The sequence below is a fragment of the Lissotriton helveticus genome, chromosome 9 (assembly GCF_964261635.1).
Source record: "Lissotriton helveticus chromosome 9, aLisHel1.1, whole genome shotgun sequence".
In the NCBI taxonomy this organism is placed as follows: Eukaryota; Metazoa; Chordata; class Amphibia; order Caudata; family Salamandridae; genus Lissotriton; species Lissotriton helveticus.
This window is the reverse complement of record NC_136070.1, coordinates 1,252,265,166-1,252,282,019: the sequence shown is the minus strand read 5'-3', so window position 1 is coordinate 1,252,282,019 and position 16,854 is coordinate 1,252,265,166.

The window sequence follows — 16,854 nt, the reverse complement described above, 5'->3', positions numbered from 1 at the left end:
CTGAAGAAACCCAGAGTAAGATGAAAGGTTGGAGAGTCACCCCACGCATGAATACCCCAGGAAGCAGGATACCTACACCAGGGAAGCCGGGTGCATAGGTGCAAAATGACATCAGAAACCGCCGTAAACCACAATGGAGTACTTCAGTGCAGCTGCCGCTGGCGAAGAAGGTGAAAGAGTCTGGTGGAATCCAAGGGTGGATTCTTGAAGAGAAGTACCTGCAAGCAGAGGAGTCTATGCCACTCGAGAGTGACCAGGAGGCACAGAAGACCAATGGCCACCGATGACTGAAGATGCAGGAACGTTGACGGTGACCTTGTCGCTGCAGCTTTGAGGACCAGGCGATGCTGTGGAGATCCAGGAGCCATTCACAACCTCTCCCACATCAGAAGTCGAGAACCAGGGGGTCGGTGTCTGCGGCAGCACCAACAAACCTTGGCAGCAGCAACAAACATGGAAAATGAAGAAGGTGCAGTGTTGGGCCCAGCAAGGTCCAAGGGGCTCACCAAGTGCAGGAGAGTCAGAGCAGGCCTAATGCAAGCAGGGGAGCCCACTGGAGCCAAATAAGAGGTCCACAGGCCGGAGGCACAGGAGTCGCAAGATGATCTCAAGCAGGTCACCAATGATGCAGGCCCATTGTGCAGAGGATGCAATGAGGATGAAGATCTTAGTAACTAGAGATGCTGGAGGCTGGAGCTTTTTGGAACCTTAAGATCTCTGGTGAAGAGAGTCAACAAGCCTTGGCAAAGGCAAGTCAATGCAGTGCACAGGGGTACTGCTCCAGTGGTTCCAACGAAGGATACTGGCCTCAAACTTGGTGAAAAGACAGTGCAGGCCTCAAGGGACATGCAGAATGACCACCTGTGTTGCTGAGAGTTTCGGAGTCCATGAGAGCTCAGAACAGCAGACTGGGTAGCTTTGTCGCAGAGACTTCTTCGCTCCAAAGGAGATTCCTTCAGGTGTCTTGGATGCCCACAGGCCTGGAGAAGAAACTGCAAGGAGCACAGGCACAGACAACACAGAAGACTGGCAGGGCGACGAGACCAGGAGGGGCAGGAGTCTTCCAGATGCAGTTCCGTTTCCCAAAGCGAGGTCCACAAATGTCCAAAGTGCCCAGATGGTTGAAGATGAAGTGGTTTCAGATCTGGATCTTGTCCCACGGCGAATCTAGGGACCAACCCGAAGGTAATCCCTTAAGTACCCTAAGAAAAGGGTTGGGACGATTCAGGGGTTCCTCCCAGAGGAGGGGATGGACAGTGGGGAGGATACTCCCATGTCCTTTGTACAGTTTTGCACCAGAGCGGAGCCAATGGCTCCCTGAACTGGTTCTAACTGGAGTATGCAAGGAGGGTACCAAATGTGCCCTTCAAAGCAGTCTAGTTGAGCTGGCAAGCACCCCCACCCCCGCCCTATAGACTAACTCCTGTCTGGGAGGTGGTCACACCTCCCTGTGACAGGAAATCTATTGTCCTGCCTTCCGCCGCTCAAGATTGGCTCAGAAGCAGAAGGGCAGAATCATGTCTCTGGTCGGCAGCAGACTGGTACAGGGAGCACAGACGGCTTCAAGGAGGAGCTACACAGTCATGGAATCATACCTCCAACACAGTTGAACAAGTTACTTACCTTCGGTAACGATATATCTGTAAGAAACAGTAGTTAGTATTAGATTCCTTACCTTAGAATATCCCCAGGCGTCAATCTGGATCCGGAAACTTTTCCGTAGCAGTACCCCTGCGCGTCGGTAGGCGGCGTCTGCAGGCGTCCCCTGCGGCTCCGCGTCGTCGGCGTCGTGCACCGTGATGACGTCGCTGGAGTATATAGACGCCGCCTCCGCGCGCTGACGTCAGTTCTTTGCACACAGCTTTTCCACGCCAGAACACGCAGAGCCATGTGAGAACTAACACTGGTGCCATTTGAAACTAGGGCCCTGAAAGGGATGTCCTTAACCCTAGGTATCAGTTCGCAGAACGGGGAGGATGGGCGGGGCGGTAAGGAATCTAATACTAACTACTGTTTCTTACAGATATATCGTTACCGAAGGTAAGTAACTTGTTCATCTGAAAGAAACAGGTTAGTATTAGATTCCTTACCTTAGAATAGATACCCCAGCAATACCAACCCCGGAGGTGGGTCTGCGAACCAATACAACCTACACCAGAAAGTCCTGGAGGACCGAACGGCCAAAAAAGCCGTCCCTCCGGACTTGACTGTCCAGGCAGTAGTGCCTCGCAAAGGTGTGCAGCGAGGCCCACGTAGCCGCCTGGCAAATGTCCTGCAAGGGGACTCCCCGGCCCAGGGCAGTAGAAGCCGCCGTAGCCCGAGTGGAATGGGCTCGCAGCCCAACAGGAGGCTCCTTCCGAGCCAAAGAGTAGCATGCTTTGATGCACAGGACGACCCACCGAGAGATGGTTCGTTTCTGTACCGCCCTTCCCTTCTTCTCACCCACGTAGCCAACAAACAGTTGGTCATCCACCCGGAACTGGCGTGTGCGATCCATGTAAAATGAAAGCGCACGTTTTGGGTCCAGACGATGGAGCCGCTCTTCATCCTTTGAAGGATGCGGAGGCGGGAAGAAGGAGGGCAAGGTGATGGACTGCCCAATGTGAAAAGCAGAGACTACCTTGGGCAGGAAAGAAGGTCTAGTCCGAAGAACCACCTTGTCAGGATGAACAGACAGGAAAGGAGGTTTTACAGAAAGAGCCTGGAGCTCACTCACTCTCCTGGCAGAGGTGATGGCAACCAGGAAGGCCGTCTTTAAAGTGAGAAGACGGAGAGGACAGGAATGAAGCGGCTCAAAGGGAGCGCACATCAAGAAAGTCAGAACCAGGTTCAAGTCCCACTGAGGCATCACGAACGGAACAGGTGGATACATGTGCGTGATGCCCTTTAAGAATCTTAACACAATAGGGGACTTGAATAAAGATGGCTGATCAGGTAGCCTCAAGAAGGCGGAAAGGGCAGAAAGATAGCCCTTGATAGTGCCCAGAGCAGAGCCCTGCTGGGCAAGGAAAAGAAGGAAGAGGAGAACCTCAGACAGAGGGGCAGAAAGGGGATCCACAGCCTTTGCTGTGCACCATGCCACAAATCTGTTCCACCGGCAGGCGTATACCGACTTTGTGGAGGGACGCCTGGCTGCCAGAATTACATCACAGACTTCAGGAGGCAAGTCAAATGGCCTCAACTGTCGCCGCTCAATCTCCAAGCATGGAGGCGGAGACTGGATAGGTTCGGGTGGAGGACCGTCCCCTGCTGCTGCGACAGAAGGTCCTCCTGAAGGGGCAGGCGGATCGAGGGACCGACTGTCATGCTGAGTAGCTCGGGATACCAGTATCTTCGAGCCCAGTCCGGAGCCACAAGGATAACTTGGGCCCGGTCGCGCCTGATCTTCTTCAGCACTCTGGGCAGAAGTGGTATAGGCGGAAAGGCGTACAACAGACCGCAACTCCACTCGCGCCGAAAGGCGTCGCCGAGCGAGTGCCGTCTTGGAAACTCCAACGCGCAGAACTGATGACATTGCGCGTTCTCTTCTGTGGCGAATAGATCTAACCAAGGCTCTCCCCATTGCTGAAAGAGGCCTCTCGCCACGTCCGAGTTCAGACGCCATTCGTGATCCACCGAGCACCGACGGCTGAGTTCGTCCGCCCTGGCGTTCAGAGAACCTGCCAGGTGTTGAACCGTCAGAGTCACGCCCTGACGTTCCAGCCATTGCCAGAGACGCAGAGCCTCCTGGCAAAGGGTCCACGACCCCACACCGCCCTGTTTGTTGCAGTACCACATGGCGGTGGTGTTGTCCGTGAACACCTGCACTACACTCCCGTTGACAAAGGGGAGGAATGCCTTCAGTGCTAGGCGAATCGCCCGCAGCTCCAACATGTTGATATGGAGCCGGGACTCCGCCGGAGACCAGATGCCTCTGATCTCTGCCTCTCCCAAGTGGCCTCCCCAGCCCTGGAGGGACGCGTCCGTCACAACTACGTGCTCCGGTTGGGGAAGGGAGAGGGATCTGCCTCTGACCCAATCGCGGTCCGTAAGCCACCACTGCAATTGTCTCGCAGTGCCCTCCGAGATCAGGACATGGTCGGACAGGTTGCCCTGATGCTGGGCCCACTGAAACTTCAGGTCCCACTGCAGAGCCCGCATCCGCCATCTGGCGTGATGCACCAGAAGGATGCAGGAGGCCATCAGCCCCAGAAGCCGCAGCGTCAACCTGACCGAAACCCGGGATAACGGCTGAAAGACGGGAATCAGAGCCTGAATATCCCGGACCCGCCGTTCCGGAGGATAAACCCGAAACTGCGCCGAGTCGAGAACCGCTCCGATGAAAAGGAGCTTTTGAGAGGGACACAGGTGTGATTTCGGCACATTGATGGAAAACCCCAGCTCGTGCAGGAGGTCTGCCGTCATCTGGAGGTGGTGGACGACTGTCTGGGGCGAGCCCGCCTTCAACAACCAGTCGTCGAGGTAGGGGAAGACTGAAACCCCTAACCGGCGCAGATGAGCTGCGACCACCGCCATCACTTTCGTGAACACCCGTGGGGCGCTGGTAAGGCCGAATGGGAGCACGATAAACTGAAAGTGCTCGTGGCCTACCGTGAACCGCAGGTAACGCCGGTGGGCCGGCAGGACGGGGATGTGAAAATACGCATCCTGCAAGTCCAACGCTACCATCCAGTCTTGTGGGTCTAGAGCAGCCAAGACCTGAGCCAAAGTCAACATCTTGAACTTCTCCTTCCGGAGGAAGCCGTTGACGTTCCGCAGGTCCAAGATAGGACGCAGGCCTCCTTTGTCCTTCTTGGGCACCAGAAAGTAGTGGGAGTAGCAACCACACCCTACTTCTGGCCCAGGAACGCGCTCGATGGCCCCCTTGGCCAAGAGGGCCGTAACTTCCTCCTGCAGAAGTGTCAAGTGGTCCCCCGACACACGGTGGTTCTGCGGTGGCATGGCTGGAGGAGTGGACTCGAAGGGGAGGGAGTAGCCCCTTCGGACGAGCTGCAGCACCCACCTGTCCGATGTAATCGCGCGCCAGCGGGAGTGGTGATGGCGAACCCTGCCACCCACTGGCGTCACGTGAGCCCGAAAGCTCGGACTACGAAGACTTGGAGGCTGCAGCGGGGGGAGGTGTGGACTGACCTCGCCGCTGCCCTCTACCGCCACCACGGCGGAATCCACGGCCGCCACCGCGCTGGGGAGCGTTCTGCGGCGCGTGGCTGGCAGCACGTGTGGGACCGCCCCTTCCTTGGCCACGAAAGGGGCGAAACAAACCCGTCTGCTGGCGCTGGGTCGAAAGACCCAAGGACTTGGCCGTGACCCTGGAGTCCTTGAAGCGCTCCAGCGCGTGGTCCGCCTTGTCACCAAACAGGCGACTGCCATCAAATGGCATGTCCATGAGGGCATTCTGGACGTCCGGTGAGAAGTTGGCAGATCTCAGCCAAGCATGGCGCCGAATCGCCACAGTCGTGGACATAGCCCGTCCCAGCGAGTCGGTCGTGTCAAGACCACACCGGATCGAGTACCTCGCCGCATCCCGGCCCTCAACCAAGGCCTGGTTGAGCTTGTCCCGCACTTCCTGCGGGCATTGCGGCAAACACTCCGCGACCGTATCCCACAGGGAGTGGGTGTAGCGGCCCAAGAGGCATGCGGTATTACAAGACCGCAGTCCAGCGCTCAAAGAGGAAAAGACCTTTTTCCCAAATTGGTCATACCGCTTTGATTCCCGATCGGGCGGGGCCGATGGAAATGCGGACTGCGAAGTGGAGGCCTGGATCACCAGACTCTCCGGGGAGGGATGGGTGGAGAGGAAGGCAGGGTCGTCCGAACACGGACGGTGACGCCTGGCAACGTTCCGGTCAACCGGTGCACCGGAAGCGGGCCTAGACCAGGTGCCCAAAAGGACATCCGTCAGAGCCTCATTAAACGGCAGCAGAGGCTCCTGAGGGCATGACTGCGGTTTAAACACTTCGGTCAGAATGTTTGGTTTGACCTTAGCGACGGGGAGCTCAAGGCCCAAGGTCTTGGCAGCCCTCAGCAGGACCACCGAATAGGCAGCCCCCGCCTCAGACGCCACAGGGGTCGGCGAGACAAACCCAGTGTTGGGTGACTCGTCCAGACCACTGGCATCACCCAAGTCACCTACCCAGTCCACATCATACTGGCAGGCACGGGATAAAGGGTCCTCAGACCCCTCCCAACCCTCTCCATACTCGTCCTCATCGCCGTAGTCTGGGTCGACGATATAGACTTCTGGGTCAATGGGCCCCATCGGCGCCGGATCCGGCGTCGGACGACGCCGGTCCGACTCCGTGTCAGGAGTCAGAGGGGGAATGGGGGTGGCGCCGCGCGGCGCCGGCGCCGGGGACCCGACGCCGGCCGGAACCGACGGCGGAGTCACTGCGCCGCGCGGAGGCGGCACCACGGGTTGGCCCAAAGGAACCGACGCCGGAGAGGCCGGTAGACCAGCCGGCGACGAACCTGAGGGGCCCAGCGGCGCCGGGGCCGGAGCCACCGGCGGCGTCGAGGCAGGAGCACCCGAACCGCTCGGGCCCCCAGACGGGACCGACGGCCCCGCAGGCGCCGTAGGCCCCGCCGGAGGAGACCTCGCCCTCATAGCCATGAGGAATGCCTCAATCTCCTCGCGCGACGCGCCTTCCCCAGGGACCGACGGGTATGGGGCAGACGGCGTCGGCGACCCACGCGGGGCCGCGGCCACCCGAACCCCCGGCCGCATCACGCGGGCGTCGGGGGGAGTCGGGGGTGCGATGACGACGCCCCGACTTCTTACGCTTACCTGACGAACCGGAGGAATGGTGGCGACTCCCGGAGCGCTCATGGCGGCTCCGCGATCGTTCCCTCGACCGCTCCCTCGACCTCCGACTCGACCGGGACCGCTCTCGACGCGGGGCCGACACTCGGAGCTCGAGAAGCTTGCGGGACCGCTCCCGCCTAGCTTTACCAGTCAAGGCCCGACAGTCGACGCAGGACTCCACGTCGTGGTCCGCGCCCAGACACCGGAGGCAGAGTCGATGGTGGTCGGTGACCGACATCATGCGGTCGCAATTGTCGCAACTCTTGAAACCGGGCATCCTACCGGCACCGTAGAAGATTTATTCAACAAAAAACTTGGTCAAAAGACCGGAGTACTGCTCTTCGGATCTGCGCTAACTGGCGCGGAAAAAAGAAGAACTGACGTCAGCGCGCGGAGGCGGCGTCTATATACTCCAGCGACGTCATCACGGCGCACGACGCCGACGACGCGGAGCCGCAGGGGACGCCTGCAGACGACGCCTACCGACGCGCAGGGGTACTGCTACGCAAAAGTTTCCGGATCCAGACTGACGCCTGGGGATATTCTAAGGTAAGGAATCTAATACTAACCTGTTTCTTTCAGATTACGGTGTTGGCGCATGATTCCAACATGTTTGATACCACACATGCCAGGGTTTGTTACAGTTAGTTTAGAGTTAGCAATCGCGTAATGAAGCGTGGCCACTCTATGTATCGTAATAGCTGATGCACTTATCACTCAGGAGAATGGACTTTGAGGATTGTAGGGGTGTCCTGCTCATGCAGAGGCACCCTCACACTCATAACTGAGCACCTTACCGTCAGGAGTGGAAGGCCTGCTTTACGGGTGATTTATAGGTTTTTAGTGCAGTGACCTCAGATACAAGTAAACTTATATCTGTCGTAAGTGGTGCTAGCAACAACTCACACAGACTGCAATGGCAGGCCTGTAGTCACAATTTGAGTGGTCTCCCATGGGTGGCATAATACATGCTTCAGCCCATGGGGGGCCCCTGGTGTACCTATGGCCTGGGTCTCTTAGTACCATATACTAGGGACTTACAAGGGTAAATGAGTACTCACCATGGTCCAATTTAGGTAGAAAGCACATAAACTGGGGTCTTGATTAGCAGGATCTCAGTCAGACTAGTCAAAAAACAGAATGACACCAGCAAAAAGTAGGGGTAACTATGAAAGCAGATCCTACTTTCCTACACACTGTCTTAGCACTATGGTAGTACTTAATCTTCTATTTACTCCGTAGTACTAGAAGAGATGTCAAACTCCCGGAAGTTTTGCAGGCGTGGGGGCTAATGGTTCAAGAGATAGAGAGAAGCTACCCCAATTCTACACAGGCATTGTCGGAGGATGGTAGTCCTGTGGGAAATGAGTCCCCCAGACAAGGGGAGAGACACAAGGATACCCCTGATTGAGCTGTTGTTACACTGACCTCTAGGTGGGTGGGCCCGGTAGGGGGGATGGTAGGGGGGTGTTTAGTTTTAAGTTTATTTTATTGGTAATGAAAATGACCATACCAATTGTCGGTTCGGTAAACACCTTTACAGGGCAGCCTAGATTGAATTATTTGCTGTTGAATGGAACCTGTAATGCTCATTGGTAAGAGTTGTCTATGGGATGTAACTGTCTATACATGTGGAGTGTACCTTGAAACCGCAATTAAGAAATAAAAAAAAAGAATAATCTTCTATTTACGCTTTTGGTGTTTGTAATCACTTTCATTTGCTACTGCCTACTGAGTACTGCAGCACATGTATTTTATACAAGAATAATGTTGGTTCAGTAAATACATTGAAAACGTCCCACTGTGTATTCTCTGTATACTTCTCTGAGAGCAAAGAGCACGAGTGACTGAGCGAAAGGTGCTGATCGGTTTCCACGATCCCGGAGGGGTCAGGGTTCTCATGTTCAGTGGTTGCCAGGACCAATTCGATCCCTAGTAAGGTTAGGGAGGCTTGTGGTGGCACTGTGAGCTAGCTGGTCTCTAGGCCAACATATCTTGCGTGGGTGCCCAGAATCAGTCTAGGAACTTCGCCCAAAGTTTTTCGTCTAACAAACATGCAGGTCCTACAGATTAGTAGGACCTACATGACATGGCCCCACCAACGTTGGTTGGGTTCTTATTTAAGGGTCTGAGTAATTTAGTCATGCTTTCTCAGAGAACCCTTACTCACCTCCAAACCGAGACATCCGTGGTGGGAAGGTAAATCCGCCTCAGCTGAGTAGATATGCCCTATGTATTGGCTGTAGGTTATTCAAGCTTGTAGGATTCAAAAATTCTCCATATTGTACAAACCGTACCTCCATAAATTTGTTTACTAAAATTCCTTTTTCTTTTAACAATGATTGAACAAAATGGAGACATTGAAGAACAAGTAGATACTGTAAACATTACAGAAAATTGCAGCATGCAGTTACTATGAAATTATTACAACATGGTCTCCTGGCAACGGGTGGAGACGTTACCTTCATGGTTGAGGCATACAAAGCATTCATAACAGAGGAATTCTATTCTTGGGTTAGATTGCAGGCTGCCGATGCACGCACAAAATTGTTTCACACTTACATTGAAGATGAAACTCCGGATGAATACTTTTCATATGTGGACATAGAAGTCCCATTAAAACCCCTTTGGTGCTAAGGCAATTCCAGCAATTTAGTCTAATTTCCATTCAAATGAATTGGCACTGCATGACGAGCTGGCCTTGTCATTAGCATGGAAGTGGTTACTTACCAAGAACACAAATTGGTTAGAAGCACCCTCCCCCATACCAAAGAAAAAGTGAGACTTTGTCGTATCGGTAAAGAAGGAGCGACTTGGCCAGTTTTAGCTGCTTACCCACTGCATCCTAATTTTGCTGAGTTAGATGCCGCAAAATTAAGCACATTACACGAAGAGCTAGTAAAAATGTATGGAAATCTTTCAGTTAATATTGTGAACACTCACAATTATCCCTGCGCAGACTACTCAGGCTGTACAACCTCAATTGGCTACCACTGGTAGCAGCCCTCAAATGCTGAACGCTGTAATGGAAAAGATTCCCACCTATTGGGAGCAAATTCTGTTCTGGATAGCACAGAAAACAAGTCAGCTTGAAGCAGTTTTACCCAATATGGGCCCGAAGGAAAAACACTGAATAGTAACAATTTGCTTGCCAATGGGGATGGCTCCCCCGGTGGAAGATTGTGCCACTTGGGATACAGTTTTGCTGCCGTATACACCAGAACTCATGGTACCCCTTCAATAGCAGTTTTACCTGAATAGCAGTTTTACCTGAAGTACTTAAACAAGTACAGAATGAGACAGCACCTGCCCTGGACTTGGGAATGAACCTGATGGGCAATTTTGCTGTGGTATCAGCGTACATGTTAAGCAACATAAAGGGGGAAGTAGCAGCATTGGCTATACCCCAATGCCTGATGGAATTTACTTTTGCACAGCAGGAGCGGGGATTACCTAAAATTAAAAATTAAAGAAGAAATTAATGCTTCGCTAGGCAGAGATAATTTGAGAGGCATACCTGGGAAACCACAGGTTAAGAATAATTCTGAAAAGGATAACTCTAAGCAAGCACCCGATTCTTCCAAGAAGAAATGGAACAATAAACAAAAAAATAAACAAAATAAAGCACAATCACGGGGTGGGTCTCCTCAACAGGAAACCACTGAGAAAAAATAGAATCTGAGAAACCGTGATAATATTAGAAACCCTGACAGGTATCAGGATACTGATACACGTTCCTCTAATTCCTTTCAGGATTCATCAGATTCACGTTCGGAGAGAGGTAGACGGTCAGAGTGCACCTCAGAAGAGTGCGTGAAACCGAAAAGGGCATCAGATCGGACTTCAGACTACATCATTAAAAAAGAAGACAAACAAAAGACTCCTACCCCTCAATTCAAACAGAAGAAGGTAGCTGGGATTAAAATGAGAGATGCCCCAGCTGTTGGGGACTCTGCTTCTGAACGGGGAATGGGCAGTGATGATGCTGGACAGCGCGGCAGAAGTCACAATAGCTCGCAAGAACCTGATAGATTATCTGGCGGCAGTACCGCTGACTGAGCATATCACAGTAGAAACACCTAATACTAGGGTAAGTGTCCCCCGTCATTTATACAAATGAACACTCCAGTTGGAGGGGGACATACCTAGGAAAATAAAGGGTCTCTTTTGGGCAAACATGACGCATGTTTACCATATTTTTTTGGCTGAAAAGGATTGGCCACCTGAGTTCGTAATGGAGTACCCAATGGGAGAAACAGTAATTTTACCCGCTTTCCCTGACCTCGTTCCAGAATCTATCAAACATTCATATGCCATGGAGTGGGCATTAGCGCTAGCTCCAGCACTTTACCGCAATCCTGTTGCGTGGATTGATGAGTCACCTCATCACAAAATCCCATTAAAGTCAGTTCCTCAACACCAGAGACAATACCTAATAAAGCATGAAGCTAAAAAACAAGTTAAGGAAATCCTAGTACAACTTGAATACCAGCATGTAATAGAAAATTGCACCTTGTCCATGAATAATCCCTTGTTTCCCGTAATGAAACCGGACAATTCATATAATCTAGTATTAGATTACAGACATTTAAACACTTCCAAACATACATTTGCAGTACAAAATGCACACAGTGCTGCACTAATGAATAACATTGCGCAGAAGAAATACAAAACAACATTAGATATCTCAAATGGTTTTTTCATCCAGAATATAGCGCCTGAAAGCAGATATTTGACTGCATTTTCAGCGCTCGGTTAACAGCGTAAATTTTGCAGTTCACCTCAAGGGTATAAGAACAGCCCTGGGCTGTTCTCAGCTAGGGTAACAGAGTTACTTCAAAATTTTGATGAGGAGGCATTGTCCTATATAGAGGATATTCATTTGACGGACGATGAATTAATGGAACACTTGGCAAGAGTAAATCACACAATTCTTTGGTTTGCTCACCTGAGCTACAACATTCCATTTAAAAAAAATCAAAAATTGCCCAATTCAATGAACTGTTTCTAGGATACGAGTTGTGAAGTGAAGGCAAAAGCCTGGCAGCATATTTTTTTGAAAAATGTGCGTTGCACAAATCTCCAATGACCCTGAAAAGACTACAATCCATTTTAGGATTTTTAACTTTTGGCAGAAGATACATTTTGGATTACGCAGAAAGGGTAAAACTATTCTGGGATTTAAAGCGGACCTGCTTTTCCAATCAACCATTGGACACAGGAACATACAAACATTTTACGTTCCGTATAAACTGATATGATAGCTTCCAGACATTTACAGACACGTGTAAATACAACTAACCTGGTGAGCACACTGAAAGAGAGGAAATTAATAGAAGACTCTGCTGGCCCATGGGAGAAGCCATCACAAGAGGGACTCTGATTATGGTGTCAGCGATTCACAAGTGCCTAAGAGTGGTAAACACATCTCAAAAGACCTGGAGCCTTGTTATGTGGTGGGGAATGCCATTTGCAGCTTATGAAGTGACCTTACGCCTGCAAAGATCATGCAGAAAAGGTTCCTCAAGGGGTCACAAAAGAGATTTTTGGGGAGGGATTCCCAGACCACTTATAAGCATAAGAAGTAAAGTTTTAGTGAGAAGAACCCATGGTGTCATATTATCAGACCCGGTGTTAGGGCTGTCTACAGACAGGGCATAAGAGGCGAGACTCCCACACGTGGGAACTCCACAGCAGGGACTAAAGTAGCCCTAGGGGTAGATTATTCTCAGGAGGATAGCTTAGAGTATGCCTTAGTATCCCTTAGCTGGGAGGTAGACCAAGAAGGTAAACAGATGATTCCTGAGGGTGGAAGACATTACATCCAGGAGGTCACAGTAAATGGTGTCCCTGATCCAGTCAGACTAAGATGATAGTAAGGCTGGTTTCCCCATAACAGTATCTGCCAGGACAGGTATGTAGTGTAAAGCTGGGCCACGGGCAGGAATCTGTCAACCCTATGGCCTAGGTAGCCTTACAATGGGAGGGGGATACATGCTCAGAGGAGGGTCACTGTCAGACCCTAGATGCACAGTGACTACATCCTTGGTGATGAGCTCTCCACCAGCAAGAAAAGTACAGTGAAGGATGGCTGCCCAGGTCGTCCCAAAAATACAGATTCCTGAGAGTACTGTCTCTAAACGGAGGCTGCAGAGGCCAGGATAAAAAACAAAGGATAGAATGTGGACTAGAAGCCCAAATTATGTGCTCCAGAACAGCAGACTTGCATACTTTATGTACATTGTGGACTTAACATGAAAGGAGCTACACTTTACAATCAAAGAGACTCACCCTTGATAGCGACTTTTACTCGAAATAGTACTAGTAATTAAATTTTGTCTTATTTGCAGAACTATGCTCATTGGAATAATATACACTATAGATTTGACATAGGGCTGAGGTCAGTATGTCTCTATCGAGTACCTTAAACTTAATTACTTGTGTGTGCCAGCTAACTCAGAGGTCACTAGAAACTTCTCAAATAAACAAGAAGGGATTAGTCTCTGACAACTGCATAAACATGACAACTTTGTTTCCCTTATAATCGGAACAATCTCAGAATCATGGCAATAATAGATAAAAGTTTCACTCAGTCAATCGTGCATGCTTCGTTTCTACAGAGTTGCACAGAAATAGTGAGACGGGCGTTTCAATAAAAAGGGTTTATTGAACAGTCTTATTTCTCATTAAAGAGATATGAACTGCCACAATTGTAAGACAGAATGCGAAGTATAATACGTACAGCGTCAGCAGTAAGATAAAATAATACTGCAAGAGCATGGTGTGTAGCTATGACATATATTCAGACAAATACATACATAAATAACACAGGCTAAAATACTCATCTGATGCTTCTAAAAGAATCCTACCCCAGTGTACCTAACCTAAGTGTAGTACGAGGGAAGAAGTAGGTGCTGTTTTAGCTATAGTCTTGTCTTAGCTAAAGTTTAGTTTTGCCAAAAGTTGCCAAACGTTTCTCTAGGTTCTAGCCTGCTCCATACCTTAGAATGAGAAAGGTTGGTATCTCTTTCCAGCACTCGATCGCAGAAAGAAACACTGGAGCTGGATTCTCGGCGAGGAGGATGACAGCGTCTGGTCAGTGCATCAGACGGGGACTTGACTTCCTTCCAAACTTGCCGTGGCGAGCCGCGTCGTGCAAGTGGGCAGCCAAACCAGGATTTGCCATGGCAAGTGAAGGTATATTTATACCTTGAAGGTGTTTAGGAATGCCACTATTGACGTACAAGTCGGGCGTCAGAACGTCATGAATGAACCCCTAAGGAATAGATGTTCATGCATAATAAATGAGTTCTTGGAGAAATCAATATCCAAGCAAGGGGAAGTCCTAAAGGCTTAAGAGTCTGGTTTTCCAAGAACTTGTTGTGACGAAGATGAACGGATGTAGTTGACCATGCCTGTATTTGGTTAGCTTGAGCAATGCCTAAATAAGGGCTGGATTTCTATGCCTAAATAAGGGCAATGTGAATTGTGCCTATATAAGGGCATAAATCGGGGAATCTATATACAGTATCTAAATCGACACACAACAAACTGATACCGAAGTAAAGAACCCCAGCAAAGTGTGACGAGAAATTAATTTTAAGATGCTGTGATTGGAAACCACTCAACTGGTAAGAAAACCACGTAAACATATAGAAATGTAGAATCAACATAAAACAAAGAAAGCACAGTGCCAAATATGGGAGAGCAACATATGGAAATGCAGCACAAGCAAAAAGGAGCAGAAACAGGTGTAGAGTGTAGTAAGTTAAAGGAAGCTATGACCTTGCGTGCGTGTGGAACGTTCTTTTTAAGCTAAACTAACGTGGGAGACAGTAATGGCATGGAGACCTCCAAGTGGTTTGTCTGTGCAGCTGCGAGAGCAGTCGATAAGGTCAGAGTTGGGAGCCTTGGTCCAGGGCTTGAACAGATCTATGAAAGAGGGGCTCATGTGCCATAGAGGACCAGGCTGGCAGCTCCAAGAAGCTTCTGCAGAGAGGAGTGGGATAGCTCAGTAGGTTTGAGATAGTGCGGTGAGAATTGGAACTAACTATGTTATCTATGTAATACATTTATATGGAAATATATATTTTCTCCAACTGTAAACTCACCAGAGTCCGAAGTGGAGGATCAGCATTCAAGGGACTTGGGCCATAAAGAGTCCCCGCCAGAGCCCATAGTGGCAGCTATTTCAACCAGCTGTGTTTTAGAGGGGCAGGCCGTCCTTCGTCTCCGGGAACGTTGGCACTTGGGGCACAAGAAGGCATAGGCCCAATGACTCCAGACGCAATGTGCCCTTATCATAGAATTCAATCCAGTGCCACACCATGAAGAATGTACTTTATCCTCAGACTGGACCCGCAGGCGAGCGAGGAAGAGCAAGGTGTACAACAGACCCAATCACGTAGGCAGACCCAATCACGTAGGCAGAGAATGTCCGGATATAGTGACAACCTGGAATTGTCTACCAGAAATGGGCCGTGGGCTCGGGCCTGCTTATGAAGACGATCCCGGTCCACGGCGAGGCATTATGACGAGGCTCCAAAGCCAGTACCCTGTGTGCACCTTCAAGGGCTTAGAAGTTGGAGATCCCCGCGGGCCAAAACCTCCTGGAACCAGGACTCAAGAGAGACCAATAACGCGTCACTCTCTGCGTATTCACGCAGCTCCATAATGCAGACATTGTTGCGCCAAGACTGTCACTCATGATCATCTATGTCTCCTGGGAGGGAATTGAATATGCTACTTACCAGTATGCATCTGTTCTTGGCATGTAGGGCTGCTAACATTCATATCTTAGCATTAGATCGCCGCCCAGTGTTGGGTCCGGATGATCGCACATTGTTGTCCTGGAAGAGTCTTCGAAGTATCCTGAGATAGGTGGCTCCTCCCCTGGACTACAGTGCGCATGGGCATCGGCTCCATCCCCAGATTGTTTTTCGCCATTGTGGCAGAAGATGGAGTGAAAAGTGTAAAGGATGTCCATGCTAATGATTGAATACAATAGTATATCTGCAGCTGCGACAGGCACCGGGGAGGAGGGTGGGCGATATGAATGTTAGCAGCCCTACATGCCAAGAACAGATGCATACTGGTAAGTAGCATATTCAGTTCGAGGCATGTGGGCTGCTAAATTCATATCTTAGCATAGAATACATAGCAGTCCCTCCATTAGCGGCGGTTGCCCGTGCCAGCTGCAGAAACCTGAAAAAGTGTCTTGAGAACAGCCTGTCCTACAGCAGCCTGCTGCTTGGAATGCACATCAACACAGTAGTGTTTTGTAAAGGTATGTGGTGTAACCCACGTGGCTGCTCTGCAAATGTCCTCTAAAGGAATGTTCCCTAGGAAAGCCATGGATGCCCCCAATTTGCGTGTGGAGTGCGCCCTTGGGGGTATCGTTAACGTGCGCTTGGCCTTTTGGTAACAGATTTGGATGCACTTAACAATCCACCTGGCTATTCCTGCTTTGGAAATAGGGTTGCCTTTGTGTTGTGGTGAGAAGGAAACAAAAAGTTGTTTTGTTTTCCTAAAGTGTTGTGTTCTATCTATGTAGTACATTAACGAACAAGTTACTTACCTTCGGTAACGATATATCTGTAAGAAACAGTAGTTAGTATTAGATTCCTTACCTTAGAACAGGTTAGTATTAGATTCCTTACCTTAGAATATCCCCAGGCGTCAGTCTGGATCCGGAAACTTTTGCGTAGCAGTACCCCTGCGCGTCGGTAGGCGTCGTCTGCAGGCGTCCCCTGCGGCTCCGCGTCGTCGGCGTCGTGCGCCGTGATGACGTCGCTGGAGTATATAGACGCCGCCTCCGCGCGCTGACGTCAGTTCTTTGCACACAGCTTTTCCGCGCCAGAACACGCAGAGCCATGTGAGAACCAACACTGGTGCCATTTGAAAACTAGGGCCCTGAAAGGGATGTCCTTAACCCTAGGTATCAGTTCGCAGAACGGGGAGGATGGGAGGGGCGGTAAGGAATCTAATACTAACTACTGTTTCTTACAGATATATCGTTACCGAAGGTAAGTAACTTGTTCATCTGAAAGAAA